Genomic DNA, 8,968 nt, shown 5'->3' with positions numbered 1-8,968 from the left:
CAAGAAAGCCTTCCATTGAATACCATCCAGTCCTGCTTATGCAAATGAGTGGTTTGTAACTTCCACAAGTAAGTCTGGGGCAGGCTTAATACTGAGAAACAGCCTGTATATTTTACACAGCCCTGGAACAGACACTTCCATGCTAAAGCTCCTCTCCTTTTCCTTCCCACACTCCTGAGATTCGCACATGTGAAGAGAAATGAGAGCTTGCTGTCTCATGACTTCTAGCTGGCCAAAAGGCTGCTGGCTTCTCCTCCTGCAGAACCTCCCCAGCGCTCCTAAAAGAAGATTCATCAGTATTCAGGAAGCAATTAACACTGCATTGCAGTGATCTGGTCATGGCACTACTTCCTGCTGTTCCAGCTGACAAAGACACACATCAGCCCAGGATGTCCCATGTCTGTCACTCCAAGCAAGCTGTTAACAAAAGTTATCACTTTCACATGGATCAAGCTATTAGTAGCAGCAGTGCCTGGAAAACCCTAGACAAATCTTCCACTTCCTCTGGACAAAGTGACCTCCAAGCCTCCATGCACACATCAACTGGAAGACTGGTCTTTAGCTACATGACAACCACAGCCCAGCCCAGCCAGGTAGCAGCACAATTTGCTCTTTGGACTTTGGATCATGGATGCAATTTCACATTCACAGCTCTTCAGGCGAGAGACACAGGGGACATGTGTTCACGCTAATTCTTCAGGCTTCCAAACAAGCATCCTTATTCTGCACATGAAGCTGATGTGCTTTTATGGCCAGACACCTGCATGTTTGGCAATGCCATTATTTGTCTAGTTCTCTCAACTTCCTCTCCCCCTCTCCTTTCAAGTCTGTCACATCAGGGTTGACCAAACTTCCTGATGCTACAGGCTTCACATCAAGAGTCTGGTATGCTAGGGATATGTCTTCTAGGAAGCTGAGGGGAGAGGGCACAAGTTCGCAGGCAGGAAGAGCAATACATCCCCAAGGGGACAGAGACCCATGCATGTAGATCTCAAGAGCCTGTCTGTACCAGGTCACCTCCTTGCACAGCAAAATGCACAATTCACCCTGCAGTCCTCACCCAGCCATGCCCCTGTCAATAGCAGCACGCCCTGCCTTCAGCACAAGTCACCTACAAGACTTGCAAGTAGGAGGATGTGCCAGAGCTCTGCAGTGAGTACCTGTGTCTCCTCTCCCTGATGTGTGCGCTGCTGAAAATACAGTGTGGAATTGAGCACTGAAGGCCTGCTGCAGACATTACTTTGTGGCATATGGCAATCATAACTTCTGTGCCTGGGCTGATGGAACTGTAAGCAAGGAAAATATTTTCCTAGTTTACTTCTGTGGCTTTTCTGATGCCTATATGTTGGGAAAAAATCCTGCACCAGCAGAAAACGGTTTGAGACTTTCTGAGTATGTTAGTTTATTCTAATAGTTCTCTCCACATGGCTGAGGGGATCATCTGCTCTCCTTCCAGTTTCAGCATTGGTCACAAGAAGCAGCTGAGGCTCCTTGTGTTGGTGCACTGCTTTCAGGGCCATTGTTGAGTTAAGTAATTTGGGAGACTTTTAAACATTCAGAATATAGAGTATGGAGTATTACCTAGGGCTTAGTACTTGCATTAGTTGGATAAAAAAATCTGTTCTGTGGGTGCTGGTTCTTAGTCTTAGTCCTGGGTAAGCAATGCAGGACTCTCACTGCAGTTTTGGTGCACAGTACCCCACTTTGTATTTATTTCCTATGATACAGTGCTGACTACTACAAGAAATCTCAGCTGAGAAGAAAATCCTTCCTCCACAACCCTGGTTTAGATTTTAAAGGCAAATGGTCTTATTCCAATGACATTTTGCTTTCTAGACTTGTTTGTAGAGTTAGATTTAACCAGGGTTTTATGTTGTTGTTTTTGCTTCTTAAATGCCCCCAAGTCATGGTGTGGTTTGTTTCAACAATCTCTTATGGACGTGCCAACCTTAATCTCACTCTTCCAGGCCCTTCTTATTGTCCAGGATGAAAGCACAACACAGAGCCTCCTCTGCTAATTGCCAGCTCTCTGTTTCCCACTGACAGGTGTATTGTCTGGAGGAACAGACCCGATTGTGTCCTTGCACAGGAGGGCATCAGCTGCTGATATTAGAGAGCCTTTCAGGGGAGCTTGGCCATGGCTGGTTATTTAGTGCCATCATTTATAACAAATCTGTGTAGCCTAGAAACTTTTAACAGAAAAAAATAGGACCTTTGGGGTTTTTTCTCAGGCTGCTAACCACTCCTAAATCTCCCATCCTCCTACAAGGGCAAGACAGGGCATTTGGTTCTGATCCTCTTTGAAACACTAAATCTCCCTGATACCCTTTTTCCCATAGTATTCTGACAAAGGTGTTCTGCTGTTTCAACCAGGCACCCACTGCACATCTACTTTAATTTGCAGTCTCAGCTACCAAAAAAGTTTTCAAACTGCTATTCCTGTAAGGTTCATTTTGAAGCAGTGGGGCTAGTCAATATGCATGGTCTCAGACTGACAAACGTTATGGAGAGATGGTTTATATCCTCTGGAGATCCTGAGGAACAGCCCTGAGGCAGAAAGCTCACTTTGGGGGACAGTGACTGTGCCTGCTTTGCCAGGCAAGAAGAGGGGCTCTGGTGCTCAGACTTAGTGAGGAAAGGCAGCAGCAAGACAGGCCCTGAAGGATGAGAGGAAAAAGTACAAGAATAATATTAGACCCAGATTGCATCTGTCTTTCCCGTTTTTCACATTAAAGAGTAAAGCTTTCCATACGTGACTGTCGCACAACAGCAGAGCTCCAGCCAGTACTGCAGCACCATGCGACCAGAAACGCAACAGACCATTAAGCAGATGGCCCAAGTTTTCGCTGCAGGAACCTGGCAATAGAGAAACCATCTCTTTACTGGATTTAATCACGTCAGTCACAAGACAGGAGGGTGTCTACAAACAACCAGTGTAAGCAGCTCCACACCAACCTGCAGGAATACAGCTGTCGAGAAAGAGGAAGTGTGTGGTATCTGGCTGAGCCCTGGGTGCCTCTGCAGTTTTGGAGCAGTGTTTCAGTCAGACTAGCACAGGCATCTGCAAGGAGGTTTTCTTATTTCTGCACTCTCCCACGCTGTGCAACATCAATATGTGCATCCCATAATGTATTGGAGAGCAGCACAGAGACTTCTTCATACCTGAACCTCTCTTCCTCCTCTTCCGAATTGCATAGCTTTCCCAGCTTTTTCTGCCAGAACCTAAATAAAGCTGAAGACTTGATTCCAACACTACTAACAGAAGGACTTTTGCAATTGTCAACAGAACACCAGAAATTCAGGCACTTCTCTTAAACTGTATTGACAAGTGATAGACAGTAGCATAACGATCTGAGTATCATAATGCTAGAAAACAACCTAAGAACAGCAGTGAGCTCTCTTAAGTTTGTAGCCCACAGCATTTAGCTGAAAGCAAGCAAAGGGCTCCCATGTGCTTCATTTGTCCCCCTTGCTTGGAGTGAGACAGTCTATTTCTGATGTCTACACCTCTGCCAGCAACTTTTTCCTGTTCAGAACATTATTTGTTCAAGAACTCTTTGGAATTTCCTTCACATTTCAATACATTGTCTGCTTGACTGCACCACTTGTCTGCTCCCTGCCTCAACTTCTTCCAGTTTTCAAAGTAATGAAGACACCCTCTTGGACTCAGATCAACTTTATTTTCTGTAACAGGTTTAAACACCTCAAATCTTCTGCTTTGGGAAGCTACAATTGCACAACAAAGAAGGTCCCTGAGAGATCACCGTCTGCCAGACCCAGGCAAATACTTACATGATTAGCTTTGTTTTAGCCACAGGTTGGTAAAGTTTTAGTCTATCTACTTCTGATCTTGTCAGAATTGTATTTAAATTCTTTTGACAGATTCTTGGCCTGCAGTTTGTTAACAGATCGTTGTTGAAGCAGGATGATGGAAATTAGAGTGGTTTTGAACAGGAGAGACACATGGTGCATTTATTCTCCAGTTCAGTGATTATCTCTCTGCCTGGCTCCACTCCTAACACAAGTTCACCTTGGGACATTACAAGAGTTGCTGGCTAGTTTGGGAACTACTGAATATTCACTGGAATATGCACAAGATGCAGCCATGTCAAGGGTCCAGGCACAACTGCAGTGTGTGCTTTCAGCTTCTGGACAATTTGTATGGCCTCTGGCCAGCTCAAAAGAAAATCAGTCCCATACAGGGTTGGATCGTACAGGGCCTCAGTATATTCTCCCATCAGTTCTGCAGACAGACATTGAGTGTAAGTGCAGTCAGCCATCCAGGTATCTGGACTTCATGCAGCAGAGACACAAATGTAGCTCCTGACAGCACAAGAAAACAGTCCTTGGGTTTCTCTAACTGACTGTCATTTCACACACAAAGGCCAGTGGTGATTTGTCACCTTCTGTTGCAGGCAGTTGCAGGCTTCAGTCCCATAGCCACAAGCTGCTGGGCACCAGGCTCCCACCAGTGCTATAGTGGGATCCCTGCTGACTTTCACCTAGCAGTGCTTCAGGCTTCACTGGTGCACTACAGAGCGCTCGAGACTGTCTCAGTGTGTGCAGCTGTTGGGCTGACTGTGGCTGTCAGAGTTATCTGGCTGTCGTTTGAAACCCCTGAGCAAACAGATTTAGGTGCCAAGCTATTTCATCAGAGTGCTGGAACAATGAAACCCCTCTGCCCACCACTCTCACCTGTTACAGAAAACCAGTCCTCATCTGCTAAGACTCTAGTTTTTGCAACTCCTTTATTCTGCAGAACAAAAAAGTGACTGATGATTCGCACTTGTTGCCCTGAAGAAGCAGCATGTTTGTCTTTCACGCTGCAAGAGCAGGTGCAATGTTCATAGAGTAAAATAGTACTGAAGATTTTGATAAATATTCCAAGCTACCCAGTTCCTCTTTAAATAAGGTCCAAGGTTTCAAGATGTCATTTGGCACTCACACAAAGAGAAAGCACTGACTATGAAACTGGGAAACAAGGCAGGGTATAAATGCAGACGCCAAAATACCTGGGAGTTTATACACCATATCCACACATCCTGTAAAGACAGAGGTATCAGTTTCAATGGCCACCTGCTGAGAAAAACACTAACATGCATTGTATCCCAAATAAGTTTTCAGAAATGTATCTAGGGTCTATTTAACTTCCCTGTCAGATGTCTTGTAGGATAGTAAACTTGGATTGCAGCTTTGTTAATGCTAGAAACAGACTTCAGGAGTGCTAAAAAAAACACCCAAACAAACAGAGAGAGAGAGAGAGAAAAAAGTTTACATTCTTTAGGCTTGGACACAGTTCATCCCACAAGATGAAGGTAAGCCCTGAAAGTACATAGCCTTAGCTTTGTAAAGAGGGCATTTCAGACAGTATAAGGATGACCTTCCTCGTGCTAAACAGAAACTGCTGAGCAGACCTGTCAGACCACATAAGCACTCTAGATATTGGCCTAGAATGTTAAAAAAAGCATTTCACTTGACACTCTTTTCTTCAGCCTTCTTTCTTCTAAATGCTTTACTACTTACCATGCTCTTCAGAACAGGATCACCACATTATATCTCTTCTAACCCAGAACACTGGGGACCCAGTAAATTAGGGATGGTGGTTGTGCCCAGTGATGCCACTCATTACCCCATCATCTGTTCAGAGGAATGCAGGGAGGTTGTCAGGGTTTACTGCTCCTAATGATATCTGTGCTGGAGGCCTTTGAATGACTGTAGAAAACATGAACAAGACACGAGGAGAGGCTAAGGGAGCTGGGGTTGTTTAGCCTGGAGGGGGCTCAGGGGAGACCTTCTTGCTCTCTACAACTATCTGAAGGGAGGTTGTAGCCAGGTGGGGGTTGGTGTCTTCTCCCAGGCAACCAGCACCAGAACAAGAGGACACAGTCTCAAGCTGTGCCAGGGGAGGTTTAGGCTAGAGGTGAGGAAAAAGTTCTTCCCAGAAAGAGTTATTTGCCATTGGAATGTGCTGCCCAGGGAGGTGGTGGGGTCACTGTCCCTGGAGGTGTTCAAAAAGGGATTGGATGTGGCACTTGGAGCCATGGTTTAGTTAGTCATGAGGTGTTGGGTGCTGGGTTGGACTTGATGATCTCTGAGGTCTTTCCCAACCTTATTGATTCTGTAATTCTGTGATTCTGTGAACAGTGGAGGGCATCAACCCAGAAGGAAAGTTTGCAGTCCAACAGGTGTGAAAAAGCCTATGTGACAAATCTGGGAAAGATGCTGTTCTTAGGACCATCAGCTGTGTCTACATAAATAGGACTGGAAACATATCCTATAAAGTTAACAGGGAGAAACAAGCATTTGTCTGAATCTCAGCCAGCAATAGATGGAGCTAGTGGTGCACTAAGACAGCTTTGAACTATGAAAAAGGTGTACCTGCACATCTGCAAAAGAGCCAGTCATGTACCTGGGAGGATAGGAAAAGACACTATATTACCAGAAGGTAAAACAATAATTGTAGGACATCTGCTTAGTTGTCAAGGACCAAGAGGGAAATAAAGCTGTTGTCCCCTCTAGCTAAAACCTGCTGTTTCTTTTTCCCTAGACTCCCAACTACCAAATGCTCTACAGTTTGTATGCCAATCCAATTTTGATGCCTGTAATTCACCCCAGAGACTGTTTATTTTAACTTTATCAACTGAAGTGAAAAACAACTGTGTTAAAATAATAAAAAAGGGGAACATCTGGCAGGAGGATAGTCTTTCTCTCAGACAGCTTCCCAGACTAACTGGTGTACAAGAAGATACGACTTTAGATACTCAAGGGTCAAAATGAGGGAGAGAAGAGTGCAGAGTGCAGGTTCTCTCTGTATTTATCTTAAAGGTGATCTTTTTGGTCTGTTGGAACAAATGTTCTCAATATGTGTGCTCCACCTCAAAGCAGGCAGCCAAGCATCATCTGAGCGCTACAGGACACAATAGAGACAAATCCACACACAGGGCACTATCTGGTGTAGCCTATGCCAAAGAAAGTGTCCTTTGTAACTCCACCAATGTGGCAATGTATCTCCAGAGCCCCCTGACCTGCGTAGGACAGAGCATCAAAGGGCATTTTGGAAAGCAGATGTGTCTGCTTCTTTTTCCAGATTTCAAGTATCAGGCACCTTTCCCACACTTCCGTGGCACAGACACTCTGAGCAATGTCAGCACATGCCAGTTTGCCATGTGCAAGGTGTCCTCAGTTAGAGCTTGTAAATCAGGGGATCTCTCATCTCGTGACATAAGCTGATTCCTTCATATTTTGTGACAGGACTTTCCTATTCACTGGCAGGGGCTAATGCCACGCTTGGCTCTGCAGCTCTGCCAGTCTGGCTGGTGGGGTTTTTCTTTGCAAGACTGGCACCAAGAAAGAGACTGGGGGTTGGTTTTCTTCCTCTTGACTGCTTCGGTTCCCTTTCGTTGGCAAGTCTTTTGGAGCGCTGGAGGAAACCCCAGACATTTCACAATAGCTTTGCCCAGCCACCCTATTTTTGTTTGCATGCTTTCATCTGAGTATTGCACTGACAGAGAACACTCATTTTTAAATAATCAGGAGGGACACTGCAGATGTGTAGATTTGGCCTGGACACAAGACCCTAGTTTTGTATTTTGGCCATCTGCTAACTGGGTGCTGTTCAGAGGGAGTCTGCAGGATGTCTGACTCGCTTCTGATGTAAAAGGCTCCGCTCCTCTTGGAATGAAACACAGGCCTGTTCCTCTCAGCCACGCCACCTACTCGAACAATGTCATGTTCTGAGCATTAACTATCTCAAGAAGGAAGACACTGTACTTAGTAAAATGGAGAAAGTTTCCTTTAGGCAAGAAGCCAATGCACTACTTACATTCTTGTGTTGTTCTCCGAGACAGTCTCCTGTAATTAACATTTAATGTTTGGAACAAATAACATTTTACTTTATTTATTTTTAATCAACAAGGTTTTATTTCAGGAACTTACACATCTAGAAAACATATTAAGATATGTGGTAGGAAAATCTCACTGCATGGCTGCCATGTTTAAAATCAGAGAATCAGAATGGTTTGGATTGGAAATGTTACAGGCTCTTTTCTCTATGGGTAAACCAGGGCATTTCTTTTAACAGGGCAGTAAGCTGGAGAAAATCAGTTAAAATGGAGGTCAGATGTAGTTTATCCAGGTAATACCAAACCAGTTTTACTGACCTCCTTGACATGCAGCAGGATTCCTTAATTTTGAGGTGTATGTCTCTTTTTTCCTTTCACCATGTAACATTAAAAGCACAGCAATTTTAGGTAGGTTTCCTTTTTTTCTTTTTTCTTTTTTTCTTTTTTTTTTTTTTTCCCCCCATGCATTTTTTTTAAGGCTCTTTAGCCTGGAAAGGGGAAAGTTGAGAGATGATATAATTGCATATAAATATCTAAAGGGTGGAGGTCGTGAGGATGGAGCTGGGCTCTTTTCAGCGGTGGTCAGTGTTAAGAGAAGGGGCAATGGGTACGAATTATAACATAGGTTTCACCTGAACTTAAGGAGAAAATTCTTCACTTTGAGGGTGATGGAGCACTGGAACGGACTGCCCAGAGATCGTGGAGTCTCCTTCTCTGAAGACTTTCAAAACCTACCTGGATGCACTCCTGGACTACCCAATGTAGACATACCTGCATTAGCAGGGGGTTAGACTACATGATCTCCAGGGGTCTCTTCCAACCCCTACCATTCTATGAGCTAAACATAAAAGTTTGGGAGGCTTCCCCCTTCTTTGTCCGTTATCATTTTTTATTTTCTTTGAAAGTCTCCAAGCTTTACAGAAAACCCCTTAGATGAGCCCCACAAGCCAGTAAGCACAGCATTGCTTCCCTTCACATATGGTAAAAGAAAGGCAAAGGAAAGCGTAACAAGACAGCCCGGGTAAAAGCCCGGAGGAGCATGTCGTCTGATCCTGTCCTGCCCCAGGCTTGTCCCCAGGGGGAAGGGCCGTTGGAGGGGGACACGGGGCGGTGGGGTGAGGCAGCCC

Source organism: Dryobates pubescens, chromosome 29 (genome assembly GCF_014839835.1).
Source record: "Dryobates pubescens isolate bDryPub1 chromosome 29, bDryPub1.pri, whole genome shotgun sequence".
Taxonomy (NCBI): Eukaryota; Metazoa; Chordata; class Aves; order Piciformes; family Picidae; genus Dryobates; species Dryobates pubescens.
This window is presented reverse-complemented; position numbering follows the sequence as displayed.